Raw genomic sequence first — 23,295 nt, 5'->3', positions numbered from 1 at the left:
CACAGAGTCTCTCTCTGTTGCCAGGCTGGAGTGCGGTGGTGTGATCTTGACTCACTGCAACCTGTCTCCTGGGTTCAAGTGATTCTCCTGCTCAGCCTCCAGGGACTGAGCCTGCCTGACTCCTGCCTCAGGGACTACAGGCGCACGCCACCATGCCCAGCTAATTTTTGTATTTTTAGTAGAGATGGGGTTTCACCATGTTGACCAGGATGGTCTCAATCTCTTGACCTTGTGATCTGCCCGCCTCAGCCTCCCAAAGTGCTAGGATTACAGATGTGAGCCACCGTGCCCGGTCTGGTTAATCTTTTATGGTCCCTATTCCTGCATCTTATCAGTAGGGAATTTTGGAGGTCTATAAGAAAAAGATGTCTAGAAAGGGATGTGGAACACTTTAAGACTGAGCCCATTAGATTTTAATATGAGAGTGAGGTCTCCTCTCTGATTTTTCTATTTCAGTCACAGGCCATCCTAAGAAACCTAAAATGATCAGATGAGAAAGTATTCATTTACCTTTTTCTCCTTATGCACAATTTGATGAACTTGACAAACCATCTTAATTGCTTTTATATTTTGATGAGAATGAGTTCAGTGTATACCAATGATAAGTCATACGGATTTTTCACTTCTTTCTTCTGCTTAAATTAATCTGCTAGCACAATTAAGAGCTATGTTTGCTTGAATAAGGACGGTGCTGAAGGCTGAGCGCAGTGGCTCATGCCTGTAGTCCCAGCACTTTGGGAGTCCGAGGTCAGTGGATCACTTGAGGTTGGGAGTTTGGGACCAGCCTGTCCAACATAGTGAAACTAAAAACACAAAAATTAACTGAGTGTGGTGGTGCATGTTTGTAATCCTGTAATTCCAGATACTAGGAAGGCTGAGGCAGAAGGCAGGAGAATTGCTTGAACGCAGGAAGTGGAGGTTGCAGTGAGCCGAGATCGTACCACTGTACTCTAGCCTGGGTGACAGACTGAGACTCTGTCTCAAAAAAAAAAAAAAAAAAAAGAAGAGTGCTGAAATGTGTTTTGACCACTGAAATACAGATCCACTTCAGGACAATGAAAGGTGCCCACCAAGCTAGAGGGGGATGGAAATTCCAGTAGACATTCAACATTTATCTACTAGAGGACTGCCGCTTCCCTAAAAGCATGTCAGTTTCTCATTGGAGAATCTCCCCTCCCCTGTGAGAGGGCAGACAAGTCTGACTGGCAGGGGTGCTCTGCTAATGGAGCTCCCTCTCCATGGAAGAAAACCTCAGGGAGGAAAGCGTTCCTCCAGCACTGTAGTTCTCCCAGTTGCTTGTGCTGCTTTACTTCCTCCAACATGCCAAGCGCATGCCTGCCTCTGGGCTTTTGCAGTTACTGTTCATCTTGGACTTCTGTTGCCCCAGATAGTCCTGTGGATTCCTTCCTCCCTTGCTGCAGGTTGCTGGTCAGATGTCTTCTCAAAAATGTGTTTGCTGACCATCACACCTACAATAGATTCCCCCGCCCTATCCTGTGACCCTGAGTTGTCTTGTCTTTCTTTATAGGCCTCTTCACTGTTTTTCATGTCTGACTCCTCACTAGAATATAGAACCATGAGGGCAGAGACTTTGTTTAGCTATAGCTGTATCCCAGTGCCTTCGGACAGCGCCTAGCATTTAGTACGCATTCAAAAAACAGGTGCTGAATGAATGAGCCCTTTTCTCCCCTCCTCCAGTACAGCCAGGCGCAGATAAGTGACTTAAGCTTGACCAATCAGGGCCTCTCCTCTGGGACTGTCAGTGCAGTGAGTGGCTGAGGGAGACACTTTAGGTCATTCCTGGTTGCAGGGACAGTGATGGCAGGAACTAAGCAAGCTGGGTTCCCGCCTCAATTGCTTGGTCCTCTGCAGGGCCCTTTCTCCAGCCCATTACCAGACTAATTCCCCATCCTCTGTCACTTCTGTGGCATACTTGATATTCCACAAATCCCCTTTGGTCTAAGTTAGGTAAAGTGAATCTCTGTTACCTACAACAAGAACCTTAGCTGATACTCACGTGGGAACACATGTTATTCCAGTCCTCAACACACTGTCCTGTTGGGGTTTCACCATATTGGCCAAGCTGACGGTCCTGGCCAAACTCCTGACTGTCCTGGCACAGTCAGCACCCAGAAGGTGCCATGAGAAGGTATTGAGACTTGTCCCTGTGTGTGACTTGTGGAGCCCGCCGCATTACTTTAGAGCTCACTCAATATTATACCCCTATAGATACCACCTGGATGTAGCTGGGCTGTTTCATTATAGGTAGTTTTCATCATTCTCTTTGCTTTCCGGTTTGTTTTCCTTCTTCCTGACTTGTTACATATAGAAACCCAACCCCCACTCTGAAATTTTGGTCAGTTTTTGTCTTTGCCATGCATTTTTTATTCGCTTCCTCAAAGAACTCTGTTGGATGTGCATGCATTTTTTAAAAAATTGGATTTCTGTATTATCATTTATAGCTAATGGCAGCAGTCTTAAATGTTTTGCAGAAGTAAAGGTTGAGAGTGGCTGGTATGGGAGCAGAGATTGGGGGTTTTCAGCACTCATGGCTATTGGAAGAGATGGCAGGCAGTCCTTCCAACTTAAACATCATTTCTAGGCTGAAAAAACAAAACCATTATTATGGAATAATTGGAGGCTAAAAACCCTGGATTGACTTTTAGGCATATATGCCATGAATATTAAATAGTGTTCTTAGTAATGCTCTCCCAGTTCAACAGACTTTTCCCCACATTTGGTCCTGATGAAAATGTGCGGTACCAGTAAACACTAAGTGTTTTGTTTAAATATTAAACTTTAAAGTGCTGCATCAATTTTTAATGGGTAAACTCTCCTTGAAAGCCTCTACCAGGCTGCCCTTCCCTATCAGCGAAACACTTGAGGGGCACCAGCCAGGCTCTCAGGTTACAGGGAAAAGGCTGAGCACACTGAAACCCTCCTCAGGGCACCTCCGAAAAGCCAGTCTGTGAGCAGAGGGCAGGCTGGCTCTGAATCACTTAAAGCCTCTGTTTCCAAAACTGTGTTAACCAGTCGTGTATCAGGAAGTTGCAATCCCAGAAAATTCTTCAGTCAACAGATTTTAGAGCTTACCTCTTGCAAAGAATTGCTGATTGGAAGAGAATCATCTAGAACATGCCAGCATAGCAGTTTGTATTGATGGTATTGGAGGCCCTAGTGACAATGTCTCTGGAGGGATAGTCACACCCTTGCCTCAGGGATGTCACATGAGGAGTTTCTGCAGTATTTGAATGGGGGGTGATGACAGTCCTGGCTAAAGGATCACCGTAGTTGGTCACTCCTTGTTCTTTATCCTTATGTGATTGAGAGAAAGGGCCTCAAGGGAGTGGGGCATGAATTTGTAAAGAGTAGGTACAAGGAGAAGGACAGGATCAGGACGCCTGACTTGGTACTCAGGCAGAAATACCCTGGTGGTAAAGGTGGGGGGAGCACCGTCATGAACACTGTTAACTTCTTGCCTTTCTCCGTTGTTCTGTTCGTTCACTTATGGAAGTAATTTATGGAGGGCACCATGGCCAGAAAGTCCTTGCTGGGTTTCAGAAACGTCAGGTAGCTGGTGTATTTGAAACTTAGCAAGATGCGTGGGGAGTGGTAAGAAATGAGGTGAGGTCATCCGTCTGTTGGAGGTTGTTCTGTCCGTGGCCCGAGGACCTATGAGAGGAGACCCAGCGCTTTAGCCACACCGTGAGATGGGAGGCTCATGCACCATCCACAGTCTGCTCTGGGCTTAGAAACTTTCCAAAAAGCACATCTGTGTTACAGTTTTAGACTTTCTGAGGCTGTACTTCAATAAGACTTCACTGCCAGGTAGTTTGGGATATAAGCGCGACAAAGAGAATTTGAAATTCAGAAATAATAGTAGATGGACTTGCTTGAAAGCCAGCTACTGGAGCTTTGAGAACCAAGGATTTCATAGTGAATTGTAATATCAGTACAAACTGAATTATGAAAAACATAGAAAGGGAAGAAAATGATATACTTTGAATATTAGGAAGAAAATGATTCTCTCTCTCTCTCTCTCTCTCTCTCTCTCTATATATATATATACGCTATATATATTTTTTGAGACGGAATCTCGCTCTCAAAGTCACTCAGGCTGGAGTGCAGTGGTGTGATCTCAGCTCACTGCAACCTCTGTCTCCCGGGTTCAAGCTATTCTCCTGTGTCAGCCTCCCGAGTAGCTGGGACTACAGGCACCTGCCACCACACCTGGCAAATTTTTGTATTTTTAGTAGAGACTGATTTTCCCTATATTGGCCAGGCTGGTCTTGAGCTCCTGACCTTGTGATCTGCCCACCTTGGCCTCTGAAAGTGCTGGGATTACAGGTGTGAGCCACCATGTGTGGCCTGTGGCTCCCATATTATGTACAACTGTTAGCTTCACTGTCTAAGTGGTTGGGTAGCTACCAACCACATGTGACTTTTAAAATTAAAACTAAATACTATTAAAAATTCGCTTTCTTTTTTAGTTTGTTTTATGTTGCTGTAACAGAATATCATAGCCTGGGTAATTTATAAAAAACAGAAACTTAGTTTTTACAGTTCTAGAGGCTGGGAAGTTCAAAATTGAGGGTGAGGGCCTTCATGCTGCATCATCCCATGATGGAAGGTGAGGGGATGAGAGAGAGCAAGAAGGGGCTGAACTGGCTTTTATAACAAGCCCACTTTCGCAATAACTAACCCACGCCTGTGACAACAGCATTAATTCATTTATTAGAGTAGAGCCCTCATGACCTAGTCACCTCGTATTATGCGGCAGCCCCCAACACTGTTGCACTGGGGATGATGTTTCCAACCCATGACATTTGGGGGACACATTCTAGACACAGAACCTCCTCGTTTACACTAGCCACATTTCAGGTGCTCAGTGGTTGTTGTATTGGACAGCACAGGTACAGAACATTTCCATCATTTCAGAAAGCTCTGCTAGATGGCACTGCAGACAATGTGAGGGTAAGAAATTTGGGAAATACAATATTTTTATTAGATGCATTTTCTGGCCAGGCACAGTGGCTCATACATGTAATCCCAGCACTTTGGGAGTCTGAAGTGGGTGGATCACCTGAGGTTAGGAGTTCGAGACCAGCCTGGCCAACATGGTGACACCCTGTCTCTACTAAAAATATAAAATTAGCTGGGTGTGGTGGCACATGCCTGTAATTCTAGCTACTTGGGATGCTGAGGCAGGAGAATCACTTGAACCTGGGAGGTGGAGTTTGCACTGAGCTGAGATTGCACCACTTCACTTCAGCCTGGGTGACAGAGGGAGACTCCGTCTCAAATAAATAAATAAATGCATTTTCTCATTTCTTCAATGGTTTCTCCAGAAATCAGCTCACTCCAGCTTTGTGATCACTTCCCCTTCATCACTGTTGACAGGAGGTTGTGACTCTTCTGCTGTAAGAAATGTAGACAACATTAGGTGTGGATCTTTTTTAGAGTTTTATATTTTGTCCTTCTATCCCCAACACCTACCTCCTTGTGTCTGCTGCTATTTCCTCATCCTCTCTTAGTAGAAGAGGCATCATCCCTCCTGTTTATTGCTAATCTCTTCATCTGTGCACTAGAATCAACTCTTCTGTCTTTCAAGGAACAGGCTTTATCAATTATCTGCTTTGTCTTTCATATATACTGCGTACAATTCTGTGAATTTGTATCTCTATATATTTAATAGATTCACAGAAAGTTAGAAAAAATATAAAGGGAAGTCCTGTATACACTTCACCCAGTTTTCTCTAATGGTAATATGGTACATAACTATAGTACAGTATCTAAACCAGGAAATTGACATTGGTGCAATCCTCAGAGCTTATTAAGGTTTTACTAGTTTTGGGATCCACGATTGCCAAATAGGAACAGCTCTGGAGTGCAGTTCCCACCGAGAACAATGCAGAGGGTGAGTGATCACTGCATTTCCAAACGAGTTTTTACTGCCTACAGAGCAGGAGATTCCCAGGCTGAAAAGCACCACAAGTTTCCGGCAAGGCTGTTTCAGCCAGCACAGCAGGTCTCCACACAAAAACTCACATAAATCTGGGCGGCCGTTTCAACTGGAGCCTGGAACACATGGGAGACAGAGCTGCACATTCAACTGAAAAAGAGGGGGCTGAAACAGGGAGCCAGGTGATCTAGCTTGGGAGGTCCCACCCCCACAAAGACCAGCAATCTGAAATGCTCTGGACGGAGAGTTTTGCAGCAAGCACAGCTGGACCCAGGATGGTCCAGCTCTATTGGGGGAAGGGCATCCGCCATTAAAGAGGCAGTCCGACATTACTGAGCAGTCCGCCATTACCGAGGCAATCCACCATTACCGAGGCAATCCGCTGTTACCGAGGCCATCCGCCATTACCGAGGCAGTCCACTGTTACCGAGGCAGTCCGCCATTACCAAGGCAGTCTGCCATTACTGAGGCAGACTGCCATTACCGAGGCAGTTCTAACTATACCTCTGTAAGCAAAACTGCAAGGAAGTTCACACAGCAGCTGGGCAGAGCCCACGGCAGCTCAGCAACGCCTCTGCTGGCAGACTGTGACTAGACTACCTCCTCTCTGGGCGGGGCATCTCTGAAAAAAGGCAGTAGCATGTCAGGAACTTATAAATAAAGCCCCACCTTCCCAGGACAGAGCACCTGGGAAAAAAAGGCGGATATGAGTTCCACTGCAGCAGACTTAAACATACCTGCCCAGCAGCTCTGAACAGAAAAACAGAGGTCACAGCCCAGCACTTGAGGTCCTATAAGGGACAGATGGTCTCCTCAAGCAGCTCCTCCACCCCTGTATATCCAAAGAGATACCTCATAAAAGAGAGCTGAGGCTGACTTCTGGTAGGTATCCTTCTGGGACAAAGATAACAGTAGAAGAAACTGGCAGCAACCCTTACTGTTCTGCAGCCACTGCAGGTGATCCTTAGGCAAGCAGGGTCTGGAGTGGACCTCCAGCAGTCCTACAGCAGAGAGGCCTGACTGTTAGAAGGAAAACTAAAAAACGGAAAGAAATAACTTCATCATCAACAAAAAGGACATCCACTCAGAGACTCCATCTGAAAGTCACCAACTACAAGGACCATAGGTAGATAAATCCACAAAGATAGGAAGAAGCCAGTGCAAAAAGGATGAAAACACCCAAAACCAGAATGCCTCTCCTCTTCCAGGTGATCACAACTCCTCACCAGCATGGGAACAAAGCTGGATGGAGAATGAGTCTGATGAATTGACAGAAACAGGCTTCAGAAGGTGGGTAATAACAAACTTCTCTGAGCTAAAAGAACATGTTCTAACCCAATGCAAAGAAACTAAGAACCTTGAAAAAAGGTTTGACAAATTGCTAACGAGAATAAACAGCTTAGAGAAGAATATAAATAAATTGATGGAGCTGAAAAATACAACATGAGAACTTTGCGAAGCATACATAGTTTTAATAGCTGAATCGACCAAGCAGAGGATATCAGAGATTGATGATCAACTCAATGAAATACAATAAGAAGGCAAGATTAGAGAAAAAAGAGTAAAAAGAAATGAACAAAGCCTCCAAGAAATATAGGGTTGTTGTGCCATTTTTGTATTCCCACAGTAATGCATGAATGATAAGTTTCTCTGCATTTTTGCCAGTGTTTGGTGTTATCATTATTTTTCATTTTGGCCATTCTGATATGTGTGTGGTAGTATTTTATCATGGCATTAATTTTCATTTCATTTTTTTTTTGAGACAGGGTTTGGCTCTGTTACCCATGCTGGAGTATAGCAGCGTAATCAAAGCTTCACTGCAATCTTAAACTCCTGGGTTCAAGCCATCCTCCCACCTCAGTCTCCAGAGTAGCAGGAACTACAGGAATGAGCCTCAGCCCCAGCCTTAATTTTCATTTCCTTAATGGTCCATGATGTTGAACATCTTTTCATGTATCATTTGCCATAAATCCTCTTTGGTGAAATATCAGCTCATGTCTTTGGTGAAATATCTTGCCCATTTTCTAATTGGATTGTTTATTAAGTTTTGAGAGTTCTTTATGTATTTTAGACACAAAGCATTTGTTGGATATGTGACTCGGAAATACTTTCTCTAAATATAGCCTGCCTTTTCACAGAGTGTTTGGTAAAGCAAAAGTTTTTAAATTTTGACAAGTCTTTCTAATATATATATATATATATATATATATATACATTATTATTATTATTTTATTTTTTAGATGGAGTTTCACTCTTGTTGCCCAGGCTGGAGTGCAGTGGCACAATCTTGACTCACTGCAACCTCAGCCTCCTGGGTTCAAGTGATTCTCCTGCCTCAGCTTTCTGAGTAGCTGGGATTGCAGCCATCTGCCATCATACCTGGCTAATTTTTTTGTAGTTTTAGTAGAGATGGGGGTTTCACTGTGTTGCCTAGACTGGTCTGGAACTCCTGACCTCAGGTGATCCACCCACCTCGGTCTCCAAAAGTGCTGGGACTACTGGTATGAGCCACCGAGCCTGGCCTACTATACTTTAAATTTACATATTTAACCTAACCTGTTCTGCTGCTCTTTTTCCATTAGTGCAAAAGTTGCATCACGGTCCTCTAAAGGGAAATACGTTTCTTTTCCTATTGTTCTATGAGTCAACAATGCTATAATCTGCTTAGTGGTACCCCAAACACACTTGGAAGTCATCTTTGACTCCTCCAATTCTTTGGGCTTCTACCTCTAACCACCAACTCAAATCCCTGTCTGTTCTTGCTTAATGTTTCTCAAATTCATCCTGTTTTGTTGTTGTAGCCTCAGTGCCATTGACTTAGTTCAAACCCTTATTATTTCTTGCCAGGATCATTGCACTCAACTTCTAACCGTGCTCCTGGTCTCCCAGTCCTGCCTGACACAAAGCCAATTTCCACATTGCTGCAGAATGATCTATAAGAAATGCAGCCCAATCATATTACTCCTCAGTTTAAAAAAAAAGTCCTTAAACAGTTTACCATCCTCTGCAGAGGACAGCTGAGCTCTCTGAACATGATGTACACCTTCCTTTACAACCCCTCCTCCACCTCATCTCTTGCAGCTCCCCATACCACACATCAGCTCCAGCCATTCTAATCTGCTTTCAGTTTCTCAAATGCATTGAGATTTCTTAATTCTGATGCTTTGCTTGGGATGTTTCCCAGGTCCCTGTGCATAAGGCTTCTGTTCTGCATTCAAGATTTGGCCAAGTGAGGTAGCTCACACCTGTGATCCCAGCACTTTGGGAGGCTAAAGCGGGTGGATCACTTGAGGTCAGGAGTTTGAGACCAGCCTGGCTAACATAGTGAAACCTTGTCTCTACTAAAAATTCAAAACTTAGCCAGGCATGGCGGCCACACGCCTGTAATCCCAGCTACTTGGGAGGCTGAGGCAGGAGAATCTCTGGAACCTGGGAGGCAGAGGCTGCAGTGAGCCAAGATTGCTGCCACCGTACTCCAGCCTGGGTGACAGAGCAAGACTCTGTGGAAAAAAAAAAAAAGAAGATTTAACAAGAGGGCATTCCAGCCCGGGTGGCAGAGGACGACTCTGTCTCAAAAAAAAAGAAATTTTAACAAGAGAGCAACTCCTCCATGGAGACATCCCTGATTGCCCAGTCAGGATTACCTGCTCTTTGCACACATCACATGCTGTACATAACTCTATCAATGCAGGGACTATATCTATGCTTATTCCTGGGGCTTAACAAAGTACTTGGCATAGCTTACAAACATTATGGAGTAAATAAATGAATCTAAGGAATTGGATCTTCTCTATATTGAAACTACCCGGTTCTCCACCTTCACTAGCCTATAATCTCTTGAGGGTTGGAACTGTCTCTAGTCTCTGTCCACAGCATTTGCAGAATGCCCAGTTCACAGGACAGTTTCAGTAAATATTTGTTGGATAAATGAATGAAGCAAAGTGGATATTCTTGCAATTGGTGCAATTTAAGTTAGTATTTTTGCCTTTGCTTATCCCTAGAGGTGAGCTCTGAGCCTGACAGTAAAAAAGTACAGAAAACAACAGAAATTAGTGCTGCTTTCATACATTTACATGGCTGAGTGGGCGTGTCTGGCTCGGGTATGGTTGTTTCTACCCTTGGCAGCCCCAGGAAGGCAGGAGGCTACTTATGTTGTTCGTAATTTAACAAGAACATACTGACCTTTCCACTATTGGGCAGCTACTGAGTGACAAAAACAATCTCCTCATCTAGCTTAAAGTCAGATCCTGTTTTGAGCTACTGTGGATAGCTCAAAAAGAGATGTTAACCTTTTGGGTAACCCTTTCTGAAATAGATGAGGTTCTTTAAGATATTGTTAAAATAACTGATTACTATGAAATCAAATTTATCTGACTCATTTTTGGTTATAAACTTCTTTCAGATGCATCCAGATTCAATGTGCAGTATGTGAATGTTGGCCAGGTCTGGCTTTCAGGCAAAAAGAAAAAAGAACACTATAGTTTAAGGGGCAGAGTAATTTTCTGGCAGTAGTCTGCATGAGGTTTTTTTTTGGAGCAACAATTCAATACAAAATAATTATCCTATTAGGTGTGAATTAACAATTATGATCTTGTTAGGAGAAAATATTTATAGTGTTATTTTTGTCATGCAGCTACTCCATTGATGCAATAGCCCTGATTTCTCCATTTCTTCTTCAAGCTCTCTTGCCTTGCCGCAGAAAAGCCCCATGCCCCCTCCCTGCTCTCCAGGCTCCTCCATACCCCACCTTACCCTGGCATTCTGAAAGAAATGAGATTTGTCAGGCATTCATGTAACATATGTGTGTCACCACGTGTTCCTTCAAAAGCAGTCGTTTGCCTTTAGTAAAGGGATTGTGGGAAATTAAGCAGAAGAGGAATAGAAAGGCCGTAGGGCGAATGCTGAGTCTCTTGTAATCACCTGCCTTAATGATTATGAGATTCATTCCAGTTCAGCCACTAAGTACTGTGGTCACACCTTGGACCCTGTCATTTTCAGGAACGACTGCATGTGCAGTCTTAATTTCAGATACCTGTTTTCTACTGAGGCCTCCTGTCCTTCCAGTTTGCTTGCTCACATAACCCACAGGCATGTTGCTCTGATGTTTTTTAGACAGCCAGTCAATCCATTGATCCTCATCACCTTGTTATTACTTTCTTTCTTTCTTATCCAGGTAGATTTCAAGGTTCCACAGAATCATTCCTTTGCAAATGCTGTCAGCTTTCCTCCCCGTTTTCTGTTCATCATGCTCACCTGACAAAACCCCGGCCTTGGAATAACCCTCCCATCTGTCTTCCCTGTGCCTCCATTTGAGCAGTTCAATGTTGCTGGACAAAATTGCACGAGCGAATGGACCTGGCTCACTTAAATTGCACAAGAGCATGGATTTAGCTTAATTAATGCCAATTTTTGAGGCTTAAGTTTATTCATAATCCTTAAATGAGCATTAATCCTACTTAGTGGCCTTCTTCCTGGCATTATTTTTTCTCTTTTTACAGGTCCCCTGGCCCTTTCTCCATCATTATTCTTAGCTGATACCTCATCCTCAGGCTTAGAGACCCTTAGCGTCTGTGTGCATCAGAACTTGCAGATTCACCTACATTTGTACCCGCTTCACCTCATGCCCTTGCAGCTAAAGCCAGTCCTTCCCCTTGTCCCTGGATCATACCCACATCACCTTTCATTTCTCCCATTGTTATCAATAGCCAGGAACAATTGTGTTAGCTGCATGACAAAAATAACAGCATAAATATTTTCTCCTAATTAGATAATACTTGTTAATTTAGACCTAATAGGATATTTTGTATTGAATTTTTTCTCCAAAAAAACCTCATGCAGACTACTTCCAGAAAACTAATCTGCCCCTTAAACTATAGTGCTCTATTTTCTTTTTCTTTTTTTGTTTAGATGGAGTCTCACTCTGTTGCCCAGGCTGAAGTGCCGTGGTGCAATCTTGGCTCACTGCAACCTCTGCTTCCTGGGTTCAAGTGATTTTCCTGCCTCAGCCTTCAGAGTAGCTGGGACTACAGGTGCGTGCAACCACACTCAGCTAATTTTTGTATTTTTTAATAAAGACGGTGTTTCACCATGTTGGTTAGGCTGGTCTTGAACTCCTGACCTTATGATCTACCTGCCTCAGCCTTCCAAAGTGCTGGCATTACAGGTGTGAGCCACTGCACCTAGCCAACTCTATTTTCTATCATAGCAAATTTTGACTTCTCTGCCTGACTTTTAAGTAGCTCCTAACCTGGGCTTGCCTTCTTTTAGTCCTATTTTCACTCATTTTGTGTCCCAATCTATTAGTTAAGGTGGTTTCCTCATTTTCTCATGACAGATCTTTATTAATTTATCTTCCCTTCACCCAGAACACTCTGTTTCCTGTTCAGCTATCATGTGGCGGAGAGGAACTCCATTTGAGATGTTTCTGACCCCCAAGCTCTTAAACCCCGTGTCATTTTTTTTTTTTTAATTTTTTGAGACAAGATTCCCACTCTTGCCCAGGCTGGAGTACAGTGGCACGATCTCGGCTCACTGCAGCCTCCGCCCCCTGGGTTCAAGTGATTCTCCTGCCTCAACCTCCCAAGTAGCTGGGATTACAGGTGCCTGCCACCATGCCCAGCTAATTTTTGTATTTTTAGTAGAGACAGGCTTTCACCATGTTGGCCAGGCTAGCCTTGAACTCTTGACCTCAGGTAATATGCCCATCTCAGCCTCCCAAAGTGCTGGGATTACAGGCATGAGCCACTGTGCCTGGCCCCAGCATTTTAATAAAAGTATTGACATTTAAATGATATCTATTTTATTTGTATTTTAAAGAATTAGATTGTAAAAATGGCAGAAATGTCTTGCTTTTAAAAATAATTCAAATATTTAACTTTATATTACAGATACTTTTAAACATAAAAGTAGAAACTAATATAATGAACACCCATGTAACTATTATTCAGCTTCAATAATTAACATTTTCCCCCTTCTTATTGAATTTATCTCCTTCTATTTTTAAAAGAATTTGAGATCAAATCTCAGACATTGTGCTTTTTTATTCTGGAATGCTTAAATATGCAGTTCGTTCATTCTTTCTCTCTCTCTTCCTTCCTTCCTTCCCTCCCTCCCATTTGTCTTTCTTTTTCTTTTTCTTTCTTTCTTTCTCTCTCTTTCTTTCTTTCTTTCCTTTTTTTGACAAAGTCTCTCTCTGTTGCCCAGGCTGGAATGCAGTGGCATGGTCTCGGCTCACTGCAACCTCCATCTCCTAGGTTCAAGTGATTTTCCTGCCTCAGCCTCCTGAATTAGCTGGGACTACAGGTGCGCACCACCATGCCCAGCTAATTTTTTGTACTTTTAGTAGAGATGAGGTTTCACCATATTGGCCAGGATGGCCTCAATCTCCAGACCTCGTGATCCACTGCCTCAGCTTCCCAAAGTGCTGGGATTACAGGCATGAGCCACCGCACCCAGCCAATATGCAGTTCTAACCAATAAGAACTTTAAAAACCTGACCACTATGCTGTTATCATACCTTATAAAATTAATTATTTTTAAATATCATCCAATATAGGCTTTCTCAACCTTGGCAATATGAAATTTAGGGCCACAGAGTTCTCTGTTGTTGGGGGCCGTTCTGTGCATGGTATAAAATTTAGTAGCATCCTGATCTTTGCCACCAGATGTACACCCCACATCATGACAACCAAAAGTGTTGCTAGAGTGGAAGGAACATCACACCTGCTTGAGAATTGCTGACCTAATACCAGTTTCTATTTAAGTTTGTACAGTTGTTTAAAACAATTTTTTAAATGTTTATTTATTTATTTTTTGAGATGGAGTCTCACTGTGTCACCAAGGCTGGAGTGCAGTGGCACGATCTCAGCTTACTGCAACCTCCACCTCCCAGGTTCAAATGATTCTGCTGCCTCAGCCTGCCAAGTAGCTTGGACTGCAGGTGCACACCACCACGCCCAGCTAACTTTTGTATTTTTAGTAGAGATGGGGTTTCACTATGTTGACCAGGCTGGTCTTGAACTCCTGACCTTAAGTGATCCTCCTGCCTTGGCCTCCCAAAGTGCTGGGATTACAGGTGTGAGCCACCACGCCTGGCCTACACAATTGTCCTAATGGTGCCTTTTGTAGGTGAGTTAACATTGTATTGATATCCAGAAAACAGTGATCATTCTTATCACTACACACTAGGAGAGAGAAGGTAGATAGGAAATATGGCCAGGAGAAGAGGCATGTGAAAGGTGAGAGCGGAAATAAGGATGGTAAAATTTGAAGGTAGAAGAGGGACTATCCCTGGTGTAACTGGGATGTTGATTAGTTGGGAAAAAATATTCTGGTGTTGTTAAAGTGTGTTGACGTCTCTTGACACACTTTTGCCAAGCGCTTAGCAGCAGAGGGTCTTGTCCACAGATGCACCTGTGACTGTTAGTGTTGGGTGGAAGAGTTGGGGCTATGCTCTGGAAGACTGGCAACACCTAGCAGGAGTGAGAGCGCTTTTTACTGACAACCAATTGTTCTTGGATCCCAACTTGTTGTACAACCTGTTTCTCTCTCCTAGTCACCAGAAGTAGACTGAGAAAATCTGAAAACATAGTCACATTTGAAAGGGAATCTCAAATTCAAAGCTTAAGTCATAGCCCAGGATCATCAAATGTTTAGAAACAATGAATGCCATGAAAGACAGCTGATGACTCAATGAACAGAAGAACTTACACCAAAGGAAAGAAAATGTAGAAGGAAACTTTGAAAGATGCATAATTAAAATGCATAGAAGAGGGCCAGGTGCAGTGGCTCATGCCTGTAATCCCAGCATTTTGGGAGTCGGAGGTGTGTGGGTCACCTGAAAGCATTCTCTTGGAAACAGCATAAGGGTGCTAATCATCGCTATGTGCACTGTATGTATTGGCCAATGTAATAAAATATATAAATAAATCAGGCATGCAAATGTTTGAAAGGAAGAGCTCGGGGAACTATGATTGCATTTGCAGAAAGCATGGTTGTCTTCCTAGAAGATCCAAGACAATAAAATGGCACACTGCTAGAACTCTTTACTGCTAAAGTACTTGAATAAATGATTACAGTGCAAAAAGTAATAGGATTTCCATATATGGCCACAACCAATGAGACCATCCAGTGCCTGATAGAAACACGAATAAGAAATGGCTACCTTCAAGTATCTGTGCCATACTATCTGAAAGCAGCAACGACAACAATGACAATACTAAAAAATGTCATCGGAAGACGTAACAGAAGACCTGAAGAAATAATGAGAAATACCATATTCCTGAATTGGAAAATACACTATTTTGAAAATAGTAGTTCTTCTCAAATATGTTTATACATTCAATGTATTATAGTCAGATCCTATCACATTAAGTATAGCAATCATCTAATCTTATTTTAGAAGGTAAACTAAATATATAATAGTATTTTCCTACACCTCTTTTTGGAAATTATCCCAAAACAAAACCAACCCAAACAAAACAAAATAAAACAGAGAAATAGAAACATAAACACTGTTTTCAATCAACCTGGGAGACACATCTGTAACTCTGAACCACAGTATAAGAGAATGACTAACAAATTTATCTGAATGTAAACAGGCTGCAGGAAGATGCCAAGAGGACCCCTGTGAAGGCAGGAATCAAATGAAACTGGTAAAACCCAGCTCTCTAATGCTACACCTGAGAGGTAAAATGAACAAATCCAATAATGTCATGATGGGTTTTGGGGTCCCATGCTTTGCATGAATTAGAAGGGGGTTGGGGCTGAACAAGAAATCGCTGAGACCAGCCGTATTTTCAGTTTGGCCTTCTGTCAGGTAGGCAATATAGGGGAGAGAGCCTAATTTGCGGACAGCCCCAAAGCTGCTGATTTTTATCATCTCCTCAGGAATATTATGAGTAGGCCAGGAACGGTGGTTCACACTTGCAACGCTAGCGCTTCAGGAGGCTAAGGTGGGTGGATCACTTGAGCTCAGGGGTTCAAGACCAGCCTGGGCAACATGGAGAAACCCCGTCTCTACAAAATATACAAAAATTAGCTGGGCTTGGTGGCACATGCCTCTAGTCCCAGCTACTTGGGAGGCTGAGGTGGGAGGATGGCTTGAGCCTGGGAGGTTGAGGCTACAGTGAGCCGAGATTGTGCCACTGAACTTCAGCCTGGGTGATAGAGTGAGATCCTGTCTCAAAAAAACCCCAAAGCAACAACAAAGAATATTATGAGCAAATTCAAGCCAATTCACTTGAAAATATAGATGAAGAGAAATTATTAGGAAAACAGAACTTACCTAAAACTGCTATAAGAAATATAAACGGCACAGTTCTATGTCTGTTGAAGGGATTGAATAGGTAATTAAAAACTTGCCACAAATAAAACTCCTTCCTTTAAAGGAAAGTTCTTAAAGAAGAGCAAGATGAAACACATTCACAGGTGAGTTCTATCCCTCATCAAAGGATGAAATAACACTCAATTTAACATAAGCTCTTCCAGAGAAGAGAGTGAAAAGAAACAACTTACAAGTTTCTGATGCTTATACAATCTTGATCTCCAAATCTGCAAAGAATGTTACAAAAAAAAGAAATTTAATGTCTTTCATGAGCACCGACGCAAAAAACACTAAGCAAATTATTAGCAGATTGAATCTAGTGATACTTAGAAGGATAATACATCATGACCAAATATGATTTGTTTAGAAAATGTGAAACTGGTTAGCATTCAAAAGAGAATGGAATGATGGTTACCAGGAGCTGGGGAAGGAGGGAGGATGGGAAAAAGATAGATGTTGGTCAAAAGGCATAAAGTTTCAGTTAGATAGGAGGAATAAGCTTTTGTCATTTATAGCATGGAATGATGACCATAATAAATAATAATCACTAAAAGAATAGATTCTAAATGTTTTCAGCATCAAAAAAGTATGTGGGGCGATGGATTTGTTAATCAGCTTGATTTAATCATCCCACACTGTAAACATATGAAAACATCACATTGTACCCTGTATATCCAATTATTATTTGTCAATTAAAACAATTTTTTAAAATCAATTGATGTAACTCACCAGATTAGCAGAATAAAGAAAAGAAATCATGGCCATTTTGGTAAACATAGAAGAGCATTTGATTTAAATTCAAAATCTATTTATATCGTAAACCAATTTTAAAAGGAAAACAAATTTTAATTTGATAAATCTAAAAGAACAACACCCCAAACCTGCACATAAAGCAAATATCATGTCTGATGAGAAATATTACAAGACTTCCTCCTGAGGCAGTTATGAGAGAAAGATGTCTACTAAAATTGCTTTCATCAGTGCTGTACTAGAAGCCCTAAACGGCAAAATAGGAAAAATAAATATTAAAGCAATGAGAATTGGAAGGTAAAAATAGAGCTCTTAATATTCACAGATGATAAGATTGTGTTTGTAGATTTTTAAAAAAAAAACTACAGATAAACCATTAGACATAATAAGTGAAATACAATAGATCAATTACATTTCTATACAGAATGTTTACAACAAATTTTAAAAGAATAATTAAGGCCAGGCTCAGTGGCTCACTCCTGTAATCCCAGCACTTTGGGAGGCAGAGATGGGCGTATCATGAGGTCAGGAGTTCAAGACCAGACTGGCCAACATGGTGAAACCCCATCTCTATTAAAAAATATAAAAATGAGCTGGATGTGGTGGCTCGTGCTTGTAATCCCAACTACTTGGGAGGCTGAGGTAGGAGAATTGCTTGAACTGGGACCTGGGAGGCAGAGGTTGCAGTGAGCTGAGACGGAGCCACTGCACTCCAGCCTGGGCTACAGAGCAAGACTCCATCTCAAGAAAAAAAAAGAATAATTAAAATGTATTATTTACAATATCATTAAAGCTTCAAACATCTAGCAATAAATTTAATAAAAGTTATCTGAGAACTTTTCCCAGAAATTTATAATACACTATCGAGAGCTACCAAAGGAAACTTCATACATGAATACAATGAATGAATAGATTGTTTAAAAATCTATCTAGCAGAAACAGAAAAAATGTCAAAGGTCAAACCCTTCCAAAGCATTTGTTTGTGCTTCTGCACCAAGAACTCAAATGTGTGGTCATTATTACTCCAACTGGCCCAAGAAGGAGATAAGCCCGTCTTCCGTCTTGCGTTACCAACTCCTGGCATGAGTACACTTAAATGACCAAGCACAGATCACGTGCCTGTACCCTGGCTGCAGTCGAGGCTAGGAACATATCTATAGCATTTTCCCCTTCTTTGGAAGAGGCGGCCTTTGTCTACCAAGCCTGGTAACATAGGTATAAACCCAAAAAGGGATGCGGAAGGTAGGCACTTGAAACCATGACAAACATCCACTGAAAACATTCATATTCCTGCTAATAATGATGACTTGATTACTCTGAAAGTACATCCAAGCACAATAAGAAAAAAAAAAATTCACGAAAATCAAATAGGAGATTCAATAATAATATATTACCATTAGTTTCCTAGAAAATCCGTGAGCAACAACTAAAATGTTTTTACAAACTATGAATTTGGTTAGCTGGCCGACGCAAATTAATAAGCATATGTCTTCGTGTATATAGCTCACTAGATGACATAGTGGAAGAAAATATAGCACTTACAATAGCAAGAAATGTGACGGATCAATAGAAAATGTAAAAATGGTTCTGAAGGACGGAAAAAGAGGACGTAAATAGAAAGGCACATGATGTTTTCAAACAAGAGATTCAATATCATAAATATGTCACGTGTCTCTAAGTTTAATCTGCACTTTTTTTTTTTTTTGAGGCAGAGTCTCACTCTCTCACTTGGGCTGGAATGCAGTGGTGAGATCTGGGCTCACTGCAACTGCCACCTCCTGGGTTCAAGTGATTCTCCTGTCTCAGCCTCCCGAGTAGCTGGGATTATAGGTGCATGCCACCACGCCAGGTTAATTTTTGTATTTTTAGTAGAGGTGGGGTTTCACCATGTTGGTCAGGCTGTTCTCAAACACCTGACCTCAAATGATCCACCCGCCTCAGACCCACAAAGTGCTGCAATTACTGGCGTGAGCCACTGCACACAGCCTACTCTGTACATTTGACATGATCCCTTCCCTCCAAAATTAACAGTAGGATTTTTACTGGAACTTGACAATCTAATCCTAAAAACTATACGGAAACATAAACAGGCAAGAATAGCTAGCAAATTTTTTTTTTTAAAGAGTAATGGGAGTGTATTTGTCTTAGGCCTTAGAACATAAAATCATCCAAAGGGTAAGATATGGTATTTGAATACACTAAGTGACTTGAAATATGATAAAGATGACATTTCATGTCATTGGGGAGTGATATATTTGCTCTTTTGAGTGGCAGAAACTAAAAATTACTAATACCCAATGGTGGAAAAGATGCAGAGAAATGCATAAGCATGTAAAAGGGCATTACCTCTGTGGAGAGCATTTTTCTTAGCCTCCATTTTAGGAATCTTCTTGTGCCTTAACCCAACAACTCCACTTTTAGGTATTCATGCTAAAGAAACACTTGCACCTGTGCACAAAAGGGCCTTGGAGAATTGTTTTAATTGGAGAAAAATAGATTATAATCTAAGTGTCCTTATAAATAAAGTATTATAGATCTATATTGTGGAATACATTGCAACAGGTAAAATAATATGGTTTGAAAATAAGAAAGATCATATGAGTAAAATGTGGCATTTCAAGGACATATTTTAAAGTTGGAAAGAGAATTTGTAGCATAATATACATAGTGTGATTCCACTGATGTCAAAAGGGGCTGCATACACACATGTGAGTCGGGTTGTATTGTTACCTTAAGTTTATCAGTTTACCAATGAGGAAACTGAAGTACTGAAAGGAAAAGATGAGTGTTTGGAAGGCTGTCTGGGGAAAGAGCATTTCAGGCAGTGAGAATAACCAGTTCAGATGCCCTGGAGTAGAAGCAAGCCATGCTGACTGGAGGAAAAGGAAGGAGATCACTGAGGCTGGAGTGAGGTGAGTGAAGGTGGTTAGTGAGAGATCAGAACAGAGAAGTGGTCAGATCCTGTCTTTGGCTTTTGTTTGGAGAGAAATGGGAGCCACTGGAAAGTTTTGAGCACGAAGATGACGTTATTTGATTTCCTTTTTAAAATAATTTGCTGCCATGTTGAAAATTGGCTGTAGAAAGGCAAGGGTAGAAGTAGAAAGATTAGCTAGAAGGTTGCTGAGATAATCCTGAGAACAGATGACAGCAGCTTGGACCACGGCCAAGGGAAGTATTGAGAAGTCAGATTCTGGATATATTTTGAGGACAGAGTCAACAGAAATTTAGGGTAAGTTGAATGAGTAAGAGAGAGAAGACACAGGATTTTTGGTCTGAGCAGCAAGATGGAGGAGATTGTCATTCACTGAGTTGAGGGAAGGTCAGGACTTTGCTTTTTGACATGTTCAGTTTCAGTTTCTATGAGACATTCAAGTGAATGTGTAAAGCAGGTGACTGGATGTAAGAGTCTGGAGTTGCAGGGAGAGGTCTAGGGTGAAGATGTAAACTTAGGAATCCCTGAGATATGGATGTTACTCAAAGCTGTGATGCTGGGTGACGTCAACAAGAGAGTGAGTGTTGACAGACAGGCACCAGGTGCAGGACTGAGTCCTGGGTGCCCAGGAGGGAGAAGAAGGGGACCTAGCAGAGGAGACTGAGAAGCAACCAGGAGGTGGGAGGGAAACCAGCAATGGGTGGTAACCAGGAAGTTCAAGTGAAAAATATATGTCAGGGAGAAGGGAGTGTTTAACGGTGTTAAATGCTGTCTTTGGGTCAATAAAATGAAGATGGAGAATCAACCTTAGATTCAGCAATGCTGTGGTCATTGTTGACCTTGAGAAGAGCAGCGTTGGTGGTGATGTGGGAGGAAGCCTCATGGAGAATGGGAGGAGAGGAATTAGAGGTAACAAATATAGCCTGTTTTTCAGAGGCATTGTTCTGTTTTGAAGGAAGGCAGAGGTATGAGGCAGTTTCTGGAAGTGGGAGGAGTAGAATTGTTTAGTTGTTGATGATGATGTGGTCGTTATTGTTGTTGTCATTTTTAGAGATTGGCTGAACAATAGCCTGTCTGTATGCTGAAGAGAATGACCCAGTAGCAATGGGAAAATTCGTAATGTAGGAGAGAACAAAGCAATGCCATTACCGATAGCCTTGAGAATGCGTGTGGGTAGGAGGGCAGCTGGCGTTAGCTAGAGAGGTGGACTGTTGTCACTTAAACTAATGGTTAGGAAGGCAGAGTATATGTACAAATGCTGGTAAGTGTATGCATATGTGATGGGTGGGAATTCTCTGCTGATTGCTGCAATATTCTCAGGGGATTTGGAAGCAACATCTTGAGCTGTGAGCAGCGGTAGACAGGAGGTGTTAGAGGTTTGAGGCTAAAGGAAAATGGTGAATTAGATTGAGAGGGTGAATGGACTAGGGAAATAAAATATGACTTACTCGTGTTAAGGCCAGAGAATATGCATCTATTATAGAGAGCAGGCCTGAACCAAAATAGAGTTTCCCTTTTTCTGGACAAACAAAACCTATGGATCCTTGAGTCCCTTTCTTTTGTTTTTATGAAAATAACCAATAAAAAACGTACTGCAGTTCTAAGTTGGAAGACGGGACCACATAGTGAAGAAGATGATCTGAGGCACTTTACATTTTCTGTCCCAGTGCTTGGGAAGCACAAGTGTTCCACACAACATCACTCCTCAGACAGAAATGCCCAGAGATCTTAAAGGAAGAAAATTTATGACTTGTTGACCTATCTGAAGCCACACCCCTGTGATCACAAAGTTATTGCTGCACGTGGGTAATGACAGAACATCCCCCATCATTCAAACTAATGCTGCAGGAAGGAGTCATGGGCAGGGAAGGATGAGATTAAGTGCTGTTGTTATACACTCTGTTCCTGCCTGAAGTAGCGTGATGAACTCAATTACTTTAGGTAATTAAATAAGGGTGAGATGTTTCCAGAGCTATCCAGACCCAGCCAGTCCCTCAAGGTCTTTGGTAGCTTAATTTCCAGCTTCATCATCTCTGTGACCTGATTTTATCCAACAATCTTATTAGCATGTTCTTGATAATAAACAATGACTAAGAACAATAATTTATTTTGGCTTGTTTGGGATTTGGTGGAGGTGTAATGAGAAGCTAAAACTAGAAGTATTTTGAGAGTGGCTAGGAGTTTTCAACAAACTGAAGTTAAGCCAATGATTTAAAAAAAAAAAGCTCAATTTTCTTGGATATCACAGTTAACACCACTTTTATACCAGTGAATGGTCAGGCAATTTGTCATATAAGTGTCATTGTTTAAATTTTCTCAACTATTCTAATTGTTCTTGTTAGCTGACAGCTTATTTTTTCCCCTGCCACATGACTTATTGATTTGATCTCTTGTCCTTTTTTAGGGGGTTATGTTATCTTGGGTGTTTTGGGAAGCAGATGCCTTGATGGTATTATATGTGCAGGAGATTTATTGGCAGAAATGCCTGTCAGAGAAAAATGGGAAGGAGCTGAACTTGCTTGGGAGAGCTGTCAGATAGGAATGTCAGACTGACTGCTGTGGAGAGAGAGAAAAGGAAAAATCTTAAGACTGTAGCACAACTCTTAAGAAAGTTTTAGTAAGGCTGATGTGGAGTCTTGAAGCCAAAGTGGCTCATCAGAGGAATCCTGCCTCTCCCAGGATTGTAGTGCTTCTTCCACGTTCAATGCCTGGTGAGGAACAGCTGGTGGGAAAAGTGGCCTTGGTTCTAATACAGTGATGGATTTCAGAGTGGGGCAGTAGCTGGGGCTGTCAGTTAATTACACTGGTATATTAGTCTGCTTGGGCTTTTGATATGGTTTAGCTGTGTCCCTACCCAAATCTCATCTTGAATTGTAGTTCCCATAATCCCCACATGTTGTGGGAGGGACCTGGTGGGAGGTAATTGAATCATGGGGGCGGTTACCCTTATGCTGTTCTCATGATAGTGAGTTCTCACGAGATCTGATGGTTTTATAAGGGGCTTTTCCCCCTTTTGCTCAGCACTTCTCCTTTCTGCTGCCACATAGAGAAAGATATGTTTGCTTCCCCTTCTGTCATGATTGTGTTTTCTGAGGCTTTCCTAGCCATGCTGAATTGCATGTCAATTAAACCTCTTTCCTTTATAAATTACCCAGTTTCAGGTATGTCTTTAATAGAAGTGTGAGAATGAACTAATACAGCTCCCATAACAAAATACCACAGACTGAATAGCCTTTTAAACAACAGAAATTTATTTCTCACAATTCTGGAGGTGGGAAGTCCAGAATCAAGCTGCTAGCAAAGTAGGTTTCATTCTGAGGCCTCTCT

General features: G+C 41.9%; 1 pseudogene; it reads right to left on the bottom strand.

Moving 5' to 3' along the window:
* The window catches only part of LOC108314323, a 13,976-nt pseudogene extending 7,616 nt beyond the window's left edge, over positions 1-6,360 (bottom strand).
* Between the last annotated feature and the right edge of the window lie 16,935 nt (positions 6,361-23,295).

Source organism: Cebus imitator, unplaced genomic scaffold (genome assembly GCF_001604975.1).
Source record: "Cebus imitator isolate Cc_AM_T3 unplaced genomic scaffold, Cebus_imitator-1.0 Scaffold150, whole genome shotgun sequence".
Classification (NCBI taxonomy): Eukaryota; Metazoa; Chordata; class Mammalia; order Primates; family Cebidae; genus Cebus; species Cebus imitator.
This window is presented reverse-complemented; position numbering and strand designations above follow the sequence as displayed.